The sequence below is a fragment of the Odontesthes bonariensis genome, chromosome 9 (assembly GCF_027942865.1).
Source record: "Odontesthes bonariensis isolate fOdoBon6 chromosome 9, fOdoBon6.hap1, whole genome shotgun sequence".
In the NCBI taxonomy this organism is placed as follows: Eukaryota; Metazoa; Chordata; class Actinopteri; order Atheriniformes; family Atherinopsidae; genus Odontesthes; species Odontesthes bonariensis.
Window position 1 is genome coordinate 21,801,352 of NC_134514.1, and position 12,821 is coordinate 21,814,172.

Consider the following 12,821-nt stretch of genomic DNA (forward strand, 5'->3'; position numbering starts at 1 on the left):
GGAAAAGATATGACACTGGGGAATGATTTGGTGAGCATCGTGTTTCAGCTGAATAGGCAGCAGTTCTCTGTTCACCTATAGCTTGTGCTGTGGCTATAGGATCAAGTCAAATTCTTCAGTTCAGGATAAAGAGTGTGATTTGGAAAGTGAAAGAGTCTCTCTCCTTGTATGAAATAAGTTTTCATTTCATCTAAATATTTACCTAACCAGGAGATCAAATTCTTTATATTTAAATATATTTTCCAAGCGAAGAGAGAGCTGTTTAAACAGCTGCAACCTTCGGGTATTTCCTACAGAATTAGGTGATGATCTATTAGTGGGTGCCACATGGTTTTGAAGGATGATCTAGTTGTCCAAACAGCAGGTTCAGGTAAGGATAAAAAAAAGTTTTGAAGCATTCTCATAACTAGTACCAATCACAGTTGTGGGCAACCCATTTTAACATCCAGTCATCGACTGCGATGAGATGATTTTGCTGAGTTGAAATGTTCGGTTTGAAAATCTATTGATTGTGTTTCACCAAGTTTTTGCGCTATCCTTCCATCTTCCCTGTACGTGCTATCCCAGCCAAGTATGTAACACAGGCCGCAAATGAGTTTCCTTTTCTATGTGAAAAGATCATTCAGAAAGACATCATTTGATGTACATCAAATTTCCCATCACATTTGTTCTTACTTTGTACTTGTCAGGATATTGCACAGACTTGACAGGGATGTGGAGGATTTGTGGTTGCTTTCAGCCACTAGGAAAGTGTGTTAAGAAGGTCATGGTTTCACTCCTAATTACCAAGTCTTTAGTCACATTGTACATGGACAGCTGGGAGAGCTTCAGGATGTGTGGAATACAGATTAACCCCCTCTGAACTTGATCTAGTGAATGTTTCTAACCCAAAGTCTCTCAAAATGATAAGACTGGATGATACGTGTGTGTGTGTAACTAGCGGTCTAAAAAAATAAATAAATCAAGATGAGGACTACTAAGTACTAGCCATGTTGCAGATTGTAGATATGCAGAATGTCCATTTTGAGCAGTTTGGTAGGAAATTTAGTTTGGGGCACTTACTGTCTGAGCAGAACTACCTTATTCCTAATCAATATTTCAAGAGAACATGTTTTACAGAGCATCTCAGAATGAATCAGATTTCTCTTCCTCAGAGGAGTTTTTACTGCCTGTATTGTGGAGCCAACATTCATTGGGAGGGAGGATGTGGCAGTGACTGATTTCTTCCTGTTGCAAGATTGCTTAAAGAATTCTGAATCATTGCAAAGGGTCGACGTTTTGTCAGCTTGTTTAAAAGCTTACTGAAGTTGGCTGATTTGAAGTTATTTATCCCTTTTGGGTGCATGCCTTTAAAAATCTGATTGAATGTGACATTGATGTGCAGAACGGAAAAGAAACGATCAATCAAAGGTTGTGTGAAGTTCCTGAGGAGGAGTTGAAAATGATCAATGGTGAAGTTAATTTCATGCTTGATAACCACATTGCCGCAACCCTCTTTTCCCAGAAAGGCATCTCTGTGTCAGTTGGTTGAAAAATCTGGTACGTCACTGCGGTGTGGTGCAGGCTTACGCAAAGTAGATGCTACGTCAAGGCCTGAGTCTTATCCATACGCTGTGTTAATAACTGCATTAATTCACTTGTGTCAGCAGAGTCAAATTCAATCTTTCAAAGGAGTACTGGCATTAACCCAAAGAGCTCATGAAATATCTGTTTTTATGACACCAACTGACTTACATGAAGACACTAGCTGCATTTCAACAACTCAAAATGATCACCAATTGGCAGAAATGAGCTGAAAGTTTTATTCAGGCATTTATTAAACAACTATCAGATAGAAATCTAACTGCAATCTTAATGAAAGGAGGCTCATAAAAGTCACTGAGATGTTTTGCAGTTGTGGGTCAGACCAATGTTTCAGCTGTTGATGAGTTATCTGTTCCCACCACTGGGAGGGAACAACGTTCTTAGATTTGGCTCTGCTGTTTTTACAATAACTTCTCAGCCATAGTAGCTTCTCTGGCTTAATTTCAAATCCACAGTTGTGTTTTTTGTTTCTCTTGCTTCATGTGAGCAAGATTTTGGTAACATCAAATGTTGCTGTGTTTCTCTCCAGCTCTCTTTTGCTCTCAAGCTTCACATAGATGCATGTGAGTTTGAAGAAGGTGTAGTACTCTCTGAAGCTGACAAACAAGGTATTGATCATCCGGTTATTTTCTTTTCCGAGAAGTTCAGCTCCAACCGGCTAATCACTCAGACCTAGAACAAAGGGAGCTCTGCCATTAATCTTGTCTTTGTGGCAGTTCCATGTCTGTTTTGACCCCAGAATACCAATAATAGTATTTTCTGATCCTAATCCCACTCCCCTTAATGAACTCACTGCAGAGGTTTGTTTAGTGTGTTGTGTTTCTGCAGCCCGACGACTTGAACATCCCCCATATAAAGGAGAAACATGATGCCATGGCACCTGTGCACCTGTGATTCTTTGCACTTCAGCTAATGAGATGTTTTCTACCCTGACCTTCAGCTCCTGTTCTCCTCCATCTTAAATTGCTCCATAGCATCCAGGCAGTTGAGCACCCACATGCTGAGTCACGAGAGGGAAAGTGTTTCAAGTTGTGTTGACGTGTGTTCGTCAGCAACCTCAGCCGTCTCCTTAAACTTGTGAAATTTGCTTCTAATGTCGACAAAATGTAAACAGGTTAAGGTCCAAGGTAGGAAACCATCCTTTGGAGCTTAGACTAACAGGCTAACATGCATCCTGACCTATCCGATCACATGTGGTGATCACATACAAGTGTGAATGTCCTCAGGATGGATTAAGGCGCATTTTCACCATTTTCACCAACGTGAACAAAAGGATGCTTTTGTTCACGTTGGTTCAGCAGTTTGAATGGAAGCAGAGTTTCAACAAGGATGTTTTCCCACTCTCCTGGTTCCTGAAGAAATCACATTCTGTAAAAAGAAGTGACAATACTTTGAAGATGTTTCACTCACAGGAAACCTCCTCCATGACTGTCTGTCATGGTAATATCTGTAGCCAGAGTGAACAAAGCAAGGGAGCTTCAAAGCTCCATAGCCTATCTGTCCTTTTGGTCCTGTGAGTCGCCATAATGGGACTCGCCAAGATCAACCTCAGTTTAATTCACGGCAGAAGAAGGGCACACCCTTTATTGGATGATGTAGCTTGAGGATATAGAAGCTCCTACTTGCTTTCAAGCGAGGTCCCAATCAAAAACTGTGAAGGCTGGCTATATTTTGAAATCCAGGTATTAAGAATGTTTACATGCAAACCAGACTTCTAAATTTGAAATGAGCAATCTGTGGGAATATACTGAAGAAATGATTTTTTTGGGATAAAGGTATTATTGAAATGGATTGTCAGGACCCTAAATAAAAAAAGAAAGATTTTCTGGGAAAAGATATGATATCAGTGGATTGCCAGGAGGCTTTTAGAGGTGACTTACCTTAGAATTTTGATTAAATTTTGCGGGTGTTGATTGCAAATGCTGTGCTCACTGTATCATTAAATGTTTTGTATCAACTAAATCACAAGAATTCTAACTTTCTAATGGAATGTCGTAAGAACACCCACTTAAATCTAGTTTACTTATTGACATGACACTGGATCTTGTAAGGTGGGTTGAAGCACAATTTCCAAATTTCACAAGTTTGAGATGAGTTTGGTTGGTTTATTTGTTTTCTGCCCACACAGCAGGACAGAGTGAGCTGCCAGTTGTCTTACATTCAGGTAAAATTGATCAATCTTGTGTATCAATCTTTTTGTTGGCGTTGCTCAATGTCAGAGCCTCCATGTGAGAGAGTATGGTCGGTAAATGTGTGTCTCTGTAAAGTAAAACTGAACCGTGCCCACTCTTATGCCTGCAGCATCTTCAGTGTCAGCACCCAGGTGGATCTGAGTTATACCTGTGACCACAGCGGAGTACTTTCATGTGGGACTAAATGCCTGCTAAACACTTTCATTGCACTCACAGGCCAGATGTTAGTGTACTTTAGCAGATATTTTTAACCTAAATAAAAAGGGTTTTAGTAAAGGATTATAATTCAAGCTGGATGGAAGAGTAGCAAAAACAACACAAACATTATTCCCTTTTGTGGATTTACCTTCTTTGTATCAAGTTCACTGCTTTTTATAAAAAACCCAGCTATGTAATCTGTTTGTCTTCAAAGCTACATTCTGTGTGGGATGGGAGTTATGATCAGACATGTGTGAGATTTAGTGGACCCCAGAACTTGCTGGTTAATTCATTTCAGGGCATGCGCAGGGATTGCCTGCACAGTTAACCAACTCTTGGTTTGAGATAAAGATCAGTTAATTTTTTGTAGTTTTAAAATGGACCAACATGCAGCTTTGAAAGGAAATTCCTCTCTCCTTGTTTTTGTCTGATAAAAACGCGATGATGTATGGGCCGACAGGAATACCTAATCCACCAAATATCTACACAGTCAACAGGACATTTGGAAGTAACTCGGTGAATTGATGCAGACTCTCTTGGGCTTAGTGTTGCCTTCAGGCTTCTTTATCTTTCAGTTTCTCTTTCAAATATTGTGAAACGCTTCCTGAGAAAAATTTGTACAAAAGCAGCTGCATATATTAAATTAAATTAAATTTCCTCTTTCAATTTATCATTCAGGGATCTTTAAAAGAAAGCAATAAACTAATTTTCTCTAGACCAGAAACGTGTTGATTGTCTATCACCTTCATTAATCCTAGGCACCAGCTATCTTTGTTGCATTGTAAATGTTAACCAGGAATTGTTTACTTGTCATTTTTCGTGTCCTTGACTGCAATCTCCACATTTACCTGCAGTGTTTAGATGGATGAGGCATCAGTCCTGATTCTAATAATTAAGCAGTGCTGTGTGCTCACTCTCCCTGTCAGAACCGGCTGCCATCGCTGAGAAAATCTTCTAATCCACCACTAATGAGCTTCAGAGTTTTGTGGATATAATCAATCAGATCTGTTTGCTCAGATCAGACTCATTCTGCATTTTCTCCTCTCGACTTCCAGGCAAAATCATTTCCACCTCAGAAATCCTAATCTCCTGCTTTGTTGTCAAGGAAACCAACCAAACAAGAACTCATCACCATAAAGGTGTTAATCCCAGCAGCATTCAGACTATAAAAAGGTTTACTTTCTGAGGTCACACTGTAATTGTAATCAGCAGGCCGTGCTCTGTTTCGGGCTTGATTGAGAGGTGGACACGTTTGTAAAGCAGCATGTGTCTTTTCTTCTGTGTCTCTGATGCTGAATTGTACACATCGATATAAGGAGCTGTCAGGAAGAGGTTTAAAGACTGTGTATGGGTGAGAGGGGAAGAACATTCTTTTCTTGCCGATTTTTTCCCCCCTGCCGTACACTGGATCCTGCGGCAACTTATCATTCAGACTGAGAGAAGAAGGCATGAGAGGATTTAAAAAAATCATCTACCATCCCCTCACAACTAAAGTTAGAGCCCTGAAGTTCAGACACAGGTGAATGTATCCTCTAAAGATATTTATATTGCATAGTACTTCAATTGAGCAGGATCGCTTTCTAATTATAACTACCTGCATGCCTACCACTGTAGAGGAGGTGCTCAACTCTTCTCTGTGATGTTTTTATTGTCTGAATTGTGGCTCACCTGCCAGTGAAGAGACCATGGCAGCAGGAAATTTCCCCAAACATGCAGGAGGCCTGAAGCAGCCCAGTTTAAACTTTAATTCAGTATTCAAGTATTCAAATATCCAAGTATTTTGTGCTGAATTTTAAAATCAATTTCCTAAAAGTTGAATTGAAATGGATTGTCAGAACCTTTGCAAAGAAAAGGACAGTTCACACACACACACACACACACATATATACATATGTAAAAATATGTTTCAATTCAACTTTTAGCCGATAAATCACTTGATATTTCTTTCTTTAAAAAATGATAAATAGCTGTAAGGTGGTGCACAACTGACAAGACAACGAAAACAAAGTAAATCTACCTAGCTGTCCCCATCTCACTTTTAATCTTCACATGATGTTTTCTGATTCTAGTTGTTTGTGCTAGGTCTTTATCTCTCTTTGTGTGTCTTTCTTGTTATCCTAAGCCTCTCCTGCAGGCTGCAAATGAAACGGGAGCTGAAGAGAGATTGTGTGCTCAATGGTCTCTTCTGTTACATGGAGCATCTCTCAGCTGGATACAGTTCATCCAGACAGTTTCTTTTTTTACATTTCATTAGCACCTTGTCTCCAGTCACCTCCAGCTGACTGGCGAACACTTATAAATGCACACGCAGCCCTGTCCCACTCCTTCTCTGCCTTGCTTACACACATACTGTATTTACTCTTAACACACTTACTGTGTTCTGCCGCACCTCTCCAGTATTGTTGAAGCTGTCCATAAATGCTGTGTCTAAATAAATCGCCCTTCAGCCCCTCCCTCCAAATTTATCAACAATTACTGGTCCCTCAAGTATAAAAAGAAGAGGTGAGAGTAAGCTCCTTCTCCTTGTCCCCATGGCAACAACTCTCCTCCTCTCCTTTTCTGTGCAATCAATCAGGCAGCGCCTTTCTGGTTGTCTTGCCCCATCCTGGCTAAAGTGAAGAAGTTCAAAGACCAAAGATCACTTTAAGAGATTTGGCCTATAAACTGTTTTGGGTGATATTCATCCACGATGTCAGCCTGCCATCAGTCTTTTTCTGAAACAAAAGGTCTCTATGCTTCTTCCTTTGTGACCTCAACTTACAAAACATATTCCAGAGAACTAAAACCAAGTTTGATGTTAAATTCTCACCACTCATTATGTATATATACACTAGTCTAGACTCTTTCAATTAAACAATATTCAGCAAGACTCAGCTGTAACTATTTAATTTCAAGATAATTTGAACATGTAATGGCCAACAGAGGTGAAACAAAAGTTCTTTTCTGTGTTTTTTTTGCCCCCAATACGTTGATCTCATAGACCCATGATGCTTGTTTTATCGTTCCCTTTCTACGCCACCTCTGCCTCCTCATTCTTCAGCTTTATCTTTCAGCTAGGCCATTTTTTACCAGAACCAAACACGGAGAAATCGGGGAACATTACTTGTCTGACGCCCGGCTTATCTAATAGATACAATCATCATGGAAGGGGTGGTTGTAGTGGTGATGTGGAGGGAGGTGGCCCGGAGGGGAGAAGAGACAAGATAGAGAAAGTAAGAAATAAAAGAAATAGATGTAGAATGCAAGGGTGTAAAAAAAAAAAAGATATCAATAAAAAAGAGAGAGATTGTGCACATAGGTGGTCCAAAATATGAGGTGAAAGACTGTTCAAAGGGGAAGAAAGAGAAAAATGTGAGTGTGAGGAGGGAACACGAGAATGACGATGGGAGAGAATGACAATTCTGGAGGCAGATGAAAAAAGGACCGGAGGAGAAAGAGATGAAGCAAATTACATCATGTGTTGAGGTCTTGTCAATCTGAAATTGCTACTGTTATTTTTTTAGAAGAAGCTAAACAGTCTGACAGTTGAGAAACCCCTTGAGCTCATCGTGGATGAAGGAGGGGAAAGAGCAGAGGAGAGCAGTAGGGAGAAGGGTGCAAGGACTGCTGGGGGAAGAGGAAGAGAAGACCTGGGAGACAAGTGCTAATAGTAGATTAGTCACTATAAAGATGCTCTGGGTCAGTGCACCACTAATCACGCCGTATGTGTGTGTGTGTGTGTAAGCGTGTGCTTGAGTTTATGGATGAGGGTGGAACAGGAAGCGCAAAAGCCGACGGACTGAGCAATTTGCCCCTTAATCACTGTACAGTTTAATTAAATCTGACCGACTTTATGAACAGACATAGACATTGTTGCAGGGCAAATGATGTCATTGTATTATTTTTTAAAGGCAGCTGCAGCAGTCGTCACATCATCTGAATACCAGCAAACACATTTCTCTCCTTGCACTGCAACAAAACTTGTCTCTTTAAACGTTTTGACAGGGATTCTATCTTTTCTTTTTTTCTCATCTTGTTTGTCTCTCCCCTCAGTTTCCTCTTTTTCTCTTCCCTCAGGCACACAGATGTCACATTTCAACATTGTGACTGCATATCAAACCGACATCTTAATGTCCTCTTTGACCTTCCCCACCACAGGGCCGCAAACTCATGTTGTCCGGGCAAACTGCCTTTAAGTGCTCAGAATTTTATCTTAAAATGTAATCAAGTAGTTCACAGTTTTCGAAGAAAGTAATCATGTCAGGCTGGATTGTGCAGGTTCAGAAAACATTTGGGAAATCAAATTTGAAGCCTTATCAGTGCTGTTAATGAATGACTTGGAAGAAATGTAGCTATCAATGCAACCGAGATGCAGAAGATAAACATGAGGATTTTATGCGGCTTATTCAGAGGGAAAATTTAAAGCTTTAGAGCTTCACTCACTCTGGACTGCACGGACATGCACCAAAATATATGCGCGGTCAGACCAGAACGCAGAACAGAGGAACTCGATTTATCATATCAGGGAAGGAGGATGTGCTCTCTGGTAAGATCATTATTATTCCGCTACATCTTCATATTCAAGTGAGTTTGTTACCGCATTAAGGCTTAGAATATTGTATATCGACCCAATAAAATACAAAAAGGAGCAATGTTATTGTCTTTAGGTCATACAGCTGACTCCGGAACAGGCCTACCGGTATATGGAAACAGACACTACATGTTGAATTCAAATTCAAATCAGATGAAGAGTGAAACTCTAAAGATTTTAAACACACCTGTCAAACATGAAATCTTGATTCTATTGATAATTCTATCGTTGATCCAGACCTGAGGCCAGATGTATAAATAACTTATACAACCCCTGGCAAAGATATATGGAGTCACCACACTTTCAGATTGTTCAATCAGCTGTTTTCTTTTCTTTTTAATTTGGCAAAAGAACAGAAAACAGATATGACACAGACACAGACACAAAGAACATATCTAATAGCTAAACATTCCTCCTGTGTAAATGAGGAAGAAATTAGAAAGAAAAAGTAGGTCTTCCCTGAGGAAAGGTTTGAACACTGTTTGCTCTGTGGCAAGATTCATTATCATCCTGAAAAAATGACCTCAACATCACCAAACCTCCTTTTGATCATTGAAATGGGAAAAGTCATCCAAAGTGTCAATGTCCACCTGTGCATTGACTGTAGAGGTAATGACTACCATCTCCTCTGGTCCTTTACCTGACATCAACCCCCTATCACCAATGTTTGAGGAAATTTGTGAGTCATTTTCATATGCACAAAAAAAGCTCCTGCATCATCACCTTGTTTAATGCAGATCGGTGAATCATCCCTGAATGTCACTTTAATCCAGTCATCCACACTTCATGCCTGCCTCTCTTAAGCCCACTGTAACCTTGTTTACCTCTGTCTGGGTGCTGGTGTATGTTTCCCCATATAACCTTCCTATTTTGTCTGTATACCTGCTCCAAATTTTGAACACAGCTAACTGGCAGCAACCAACATCATTTACCTCACTCTGAGCTAAATTACCTTCTTAAAGGAGCTTTATAATACTTTTCATTATTTCCACTGACAACTCTCTTGTTCAGGTCCATGTTTCCCCCCATTCAGTCGGGTACAGCAGCTCAAACTCTCCAAGGCCTCCTTTAACTACAGACTCATTTGAAATTTGGACTTGTGAAGGGAATTTGTTTTAGAAATGCAGATTACAGATCTAATGGGTGACCTCACATTTTGTTTCAGTTATTTGAGGTATGATTCACAATGACAGTGTGCTCAGCTATGGAATAATATTGTTTTCTATAATAATATGTGTGTGTGTATGTATGTATGTTTGGGTGGCCTAAATTAGAAAATTCCACATTCTGTCATGACTGGGTTGGAATAAAGCAGGTTACTGTCAATCTGTATGTTTACGCACACCTGTGTATGAATAGTGATGACATTGAGCCTCGATGCTGAAACATAGAAATGGACACAGCACAGTCAAGCCAGGCTTTCACAAATCACACGTCCGCAGTTAGAATCCTTCATCTGACCACAAAGCAGCTTGGGTGCTGTGCAGGGAACCAAAGAGAAAATAGAGACTGCGTGAATGATGTTGCCACAGGGCCTTCTTGTGAGTGTGTGTGTGTGTGTGTGTGTGTGTTGTCCTGTGCTATGCTCTTTGAATTATGTAAGCTGTTTGGGAAAGGGGCAAAATTCTGCACACAGTAAAATTCGTGGCATTGGGGAGTGCTATCAAAAATACAATTTACAGGAGATGAAAATAAATGATAGCAGCCCAAGTTTAATAGAAACACACACAAGGAAGCTCAGTTATAAACCCATTTAGATTCTCCAAACTTCCTTGTCAGTGTTGGTCACGTGCACAGAACTTTTGACGTAGTAGCATAATCCTCTTTTCTCTCCTCACTTCCCTCCTGTCTGCAAATACCATCCTCATCCAGCTCTCCTCTGACTTCATTACTCATTTCGCTGTGCCTGTCTCGACCGTATGCATTAACATATGGCACAATGCTGTATGTTGCTGCTGCTGCTGCTAAGCTGCAGAAAAAAAAATCACCATCTGTGTGATTTTGGTGCCTTACTGACTGTTGTGTGCTGATGCATGTCACTTCTCACATCAGGTATTATCCCTACTTTTAGTATTTGATTCATAGGATACTTTGGATTAAATATAACATAAAAAATACAGACTAACCAAACTGCTGCACTGTAGTTTTTCCTATAGTATTAAAATGCAAACAAGCTAAACTGAGACTGATGTGTAGAACAATTAAACAAATCCATGTGTTTTTTGTTTGAAGTAACAGCTTCCAAATATTTTTGATAGATTTGTTTGTTGATTAATTTATACTGCACCAATAAAAATTCCCTTTGTGGATTATTGTAGTATTATTAGGCTGAAATGAATAAAAATCCAAACCTTTTTGTTGATAACCATGGGTTTTGTTGCCTTTGAGATTGTATTTTATTCTGTGGGTTTGTGAATTTAGATCTGTACTGCTTCGTGATGTTTGCTTCCTGTTTTGTTTTGTAGTTTATGCTCCCTCTGTTCATTCCTGTTAGTCTTCCTCCTCTCCTTGTACACCTGGATTCAGTTAGCTAATCACCATCACCTGCCCTGTGAAGTTCATTAGCTCCCTCAGTTTAAGTACTCCCCGGTTTGCTCAGTTTAGTGCCAGATCCTTAGCAGCTCTGTTTTCGTTTGCCGTTGTACATCCTCCAGTCCTGTGTTTTCCTTGTTTTGTTGTCTTACTACTGCAGCACCTACTTCTCTCACCGTGGATTATAAGACTTTTACAGACTTTGTGATAGTCTTGTATTACAAATGTTAATGGATGGGCAAATCTTAATCAGAGACTATCTCTTTGTTGCACTTTGTTTTTTCAGCCACTGGTTTTTATTTTAAAATCACGTTTTTTCTTTACTTTTTAGGCCAAAATGACTTTTTGAGGGACAATTTTTGTTCTCGTTTAATTCTTATGCTTAAGAAGTGCTTATGAGTAGTGAGCGCGTGAGAGAGATTTTTCACCATCTAAAACAACAAAAAAAACCTACTTTCATAATGGATCGAGCAAATGCTATATTGTGGATATTTTCACCATTTCACTTCTGCATCAGTTAGTTGTTTACACTCCCAACACAGGGGGTTTGGTCGAATAGTCAACTTTGTTTAGGAACTTTTCCAACTGACTGAAATGTCCCACAAATATCTAAACCTGACGAGATTCTCCAAATATTAAGAAACGGAGCTCCAATTCTTCCTTTAAGATATCCTTTGGCATAGAATAGATTGGACCATCCCACAATTTCTTTGCGGTCGCAGTTTTCATGGCGATGCTTGACTTTTTTCATCCAGTTACCTGTCTTTCATGCTGATATCTCATATATGATAAAGATAAACTTGGAGTAGCAATGTGATAAGATTGCAATAGACGAGTATCTAAAGAATTCTTTGTAGAATATTTATTGAACAATTGTAGTTGCAGTGGTGCAGACCCACATCACCTCTTGCTGTAAGTGTGGTTGGATTCCAGTTGGAACGATCCTCTTTTCCAAAGACCGTAAGACTTTTTCCTGCCACCCTTCCTCAACCTTGTGATGGTTTTCAACGAGGTCAAGAAGAAGAGCTTAGGAGAAGGTCATTTTTTTACTATTCGACTGTTTGCGTCACGTTTCCAAACAGTCGGGGTTCAAACACTGTGTGGATATGTGTTAGGATTCTCCAAATAACAGAGAATCTGACCAATGTCTTATATGGTCTTAAAAAAAGAACATGTACTTTCAAGGCTGTATTGGATATGGTGGTTAGGTGGTTAAAATAATTTACATGGAGTTTTGCAATGCTCACACCAATTGGACTGTAGGGTCATGACGAAAGCTTACACCACTTTCACCATTGTGTGAGTGGATGTTAGGTTGGATCATCCCATTTCTCCCTCTGTGTGCTCAGCCATCTAACATTCTTCTTTTTGTTTCCTTCAAGCCTATTCTTGGTTATCTCCCACCTTACTCACAGACCTCCATCCTTCAAGAAAAGTATAGAAAGTTTCCATCTTTGCTCCCAGGTCTTACAACTTTTACTTATCACCAAAACCTCCTTTCGGTTGATGAAAATGATTCTGCTTCCATGAAGAGATGTACACCACTGTCTGCGGTGTACACAAAATAAGTGCTTTCACAGCAGCTAAGTAAAACTCCTTTACTGTGTAACTGCTGCTGACTGAGCTGGTGCCTGTCTTGGGTAAGACACCTTTGAGATATAAATGTCAAGAGTCGTATTTTCATGGGTAAATTAAGATTAATCTTTAAAAAAAATATAAAATATAAGATATATATATATATATAT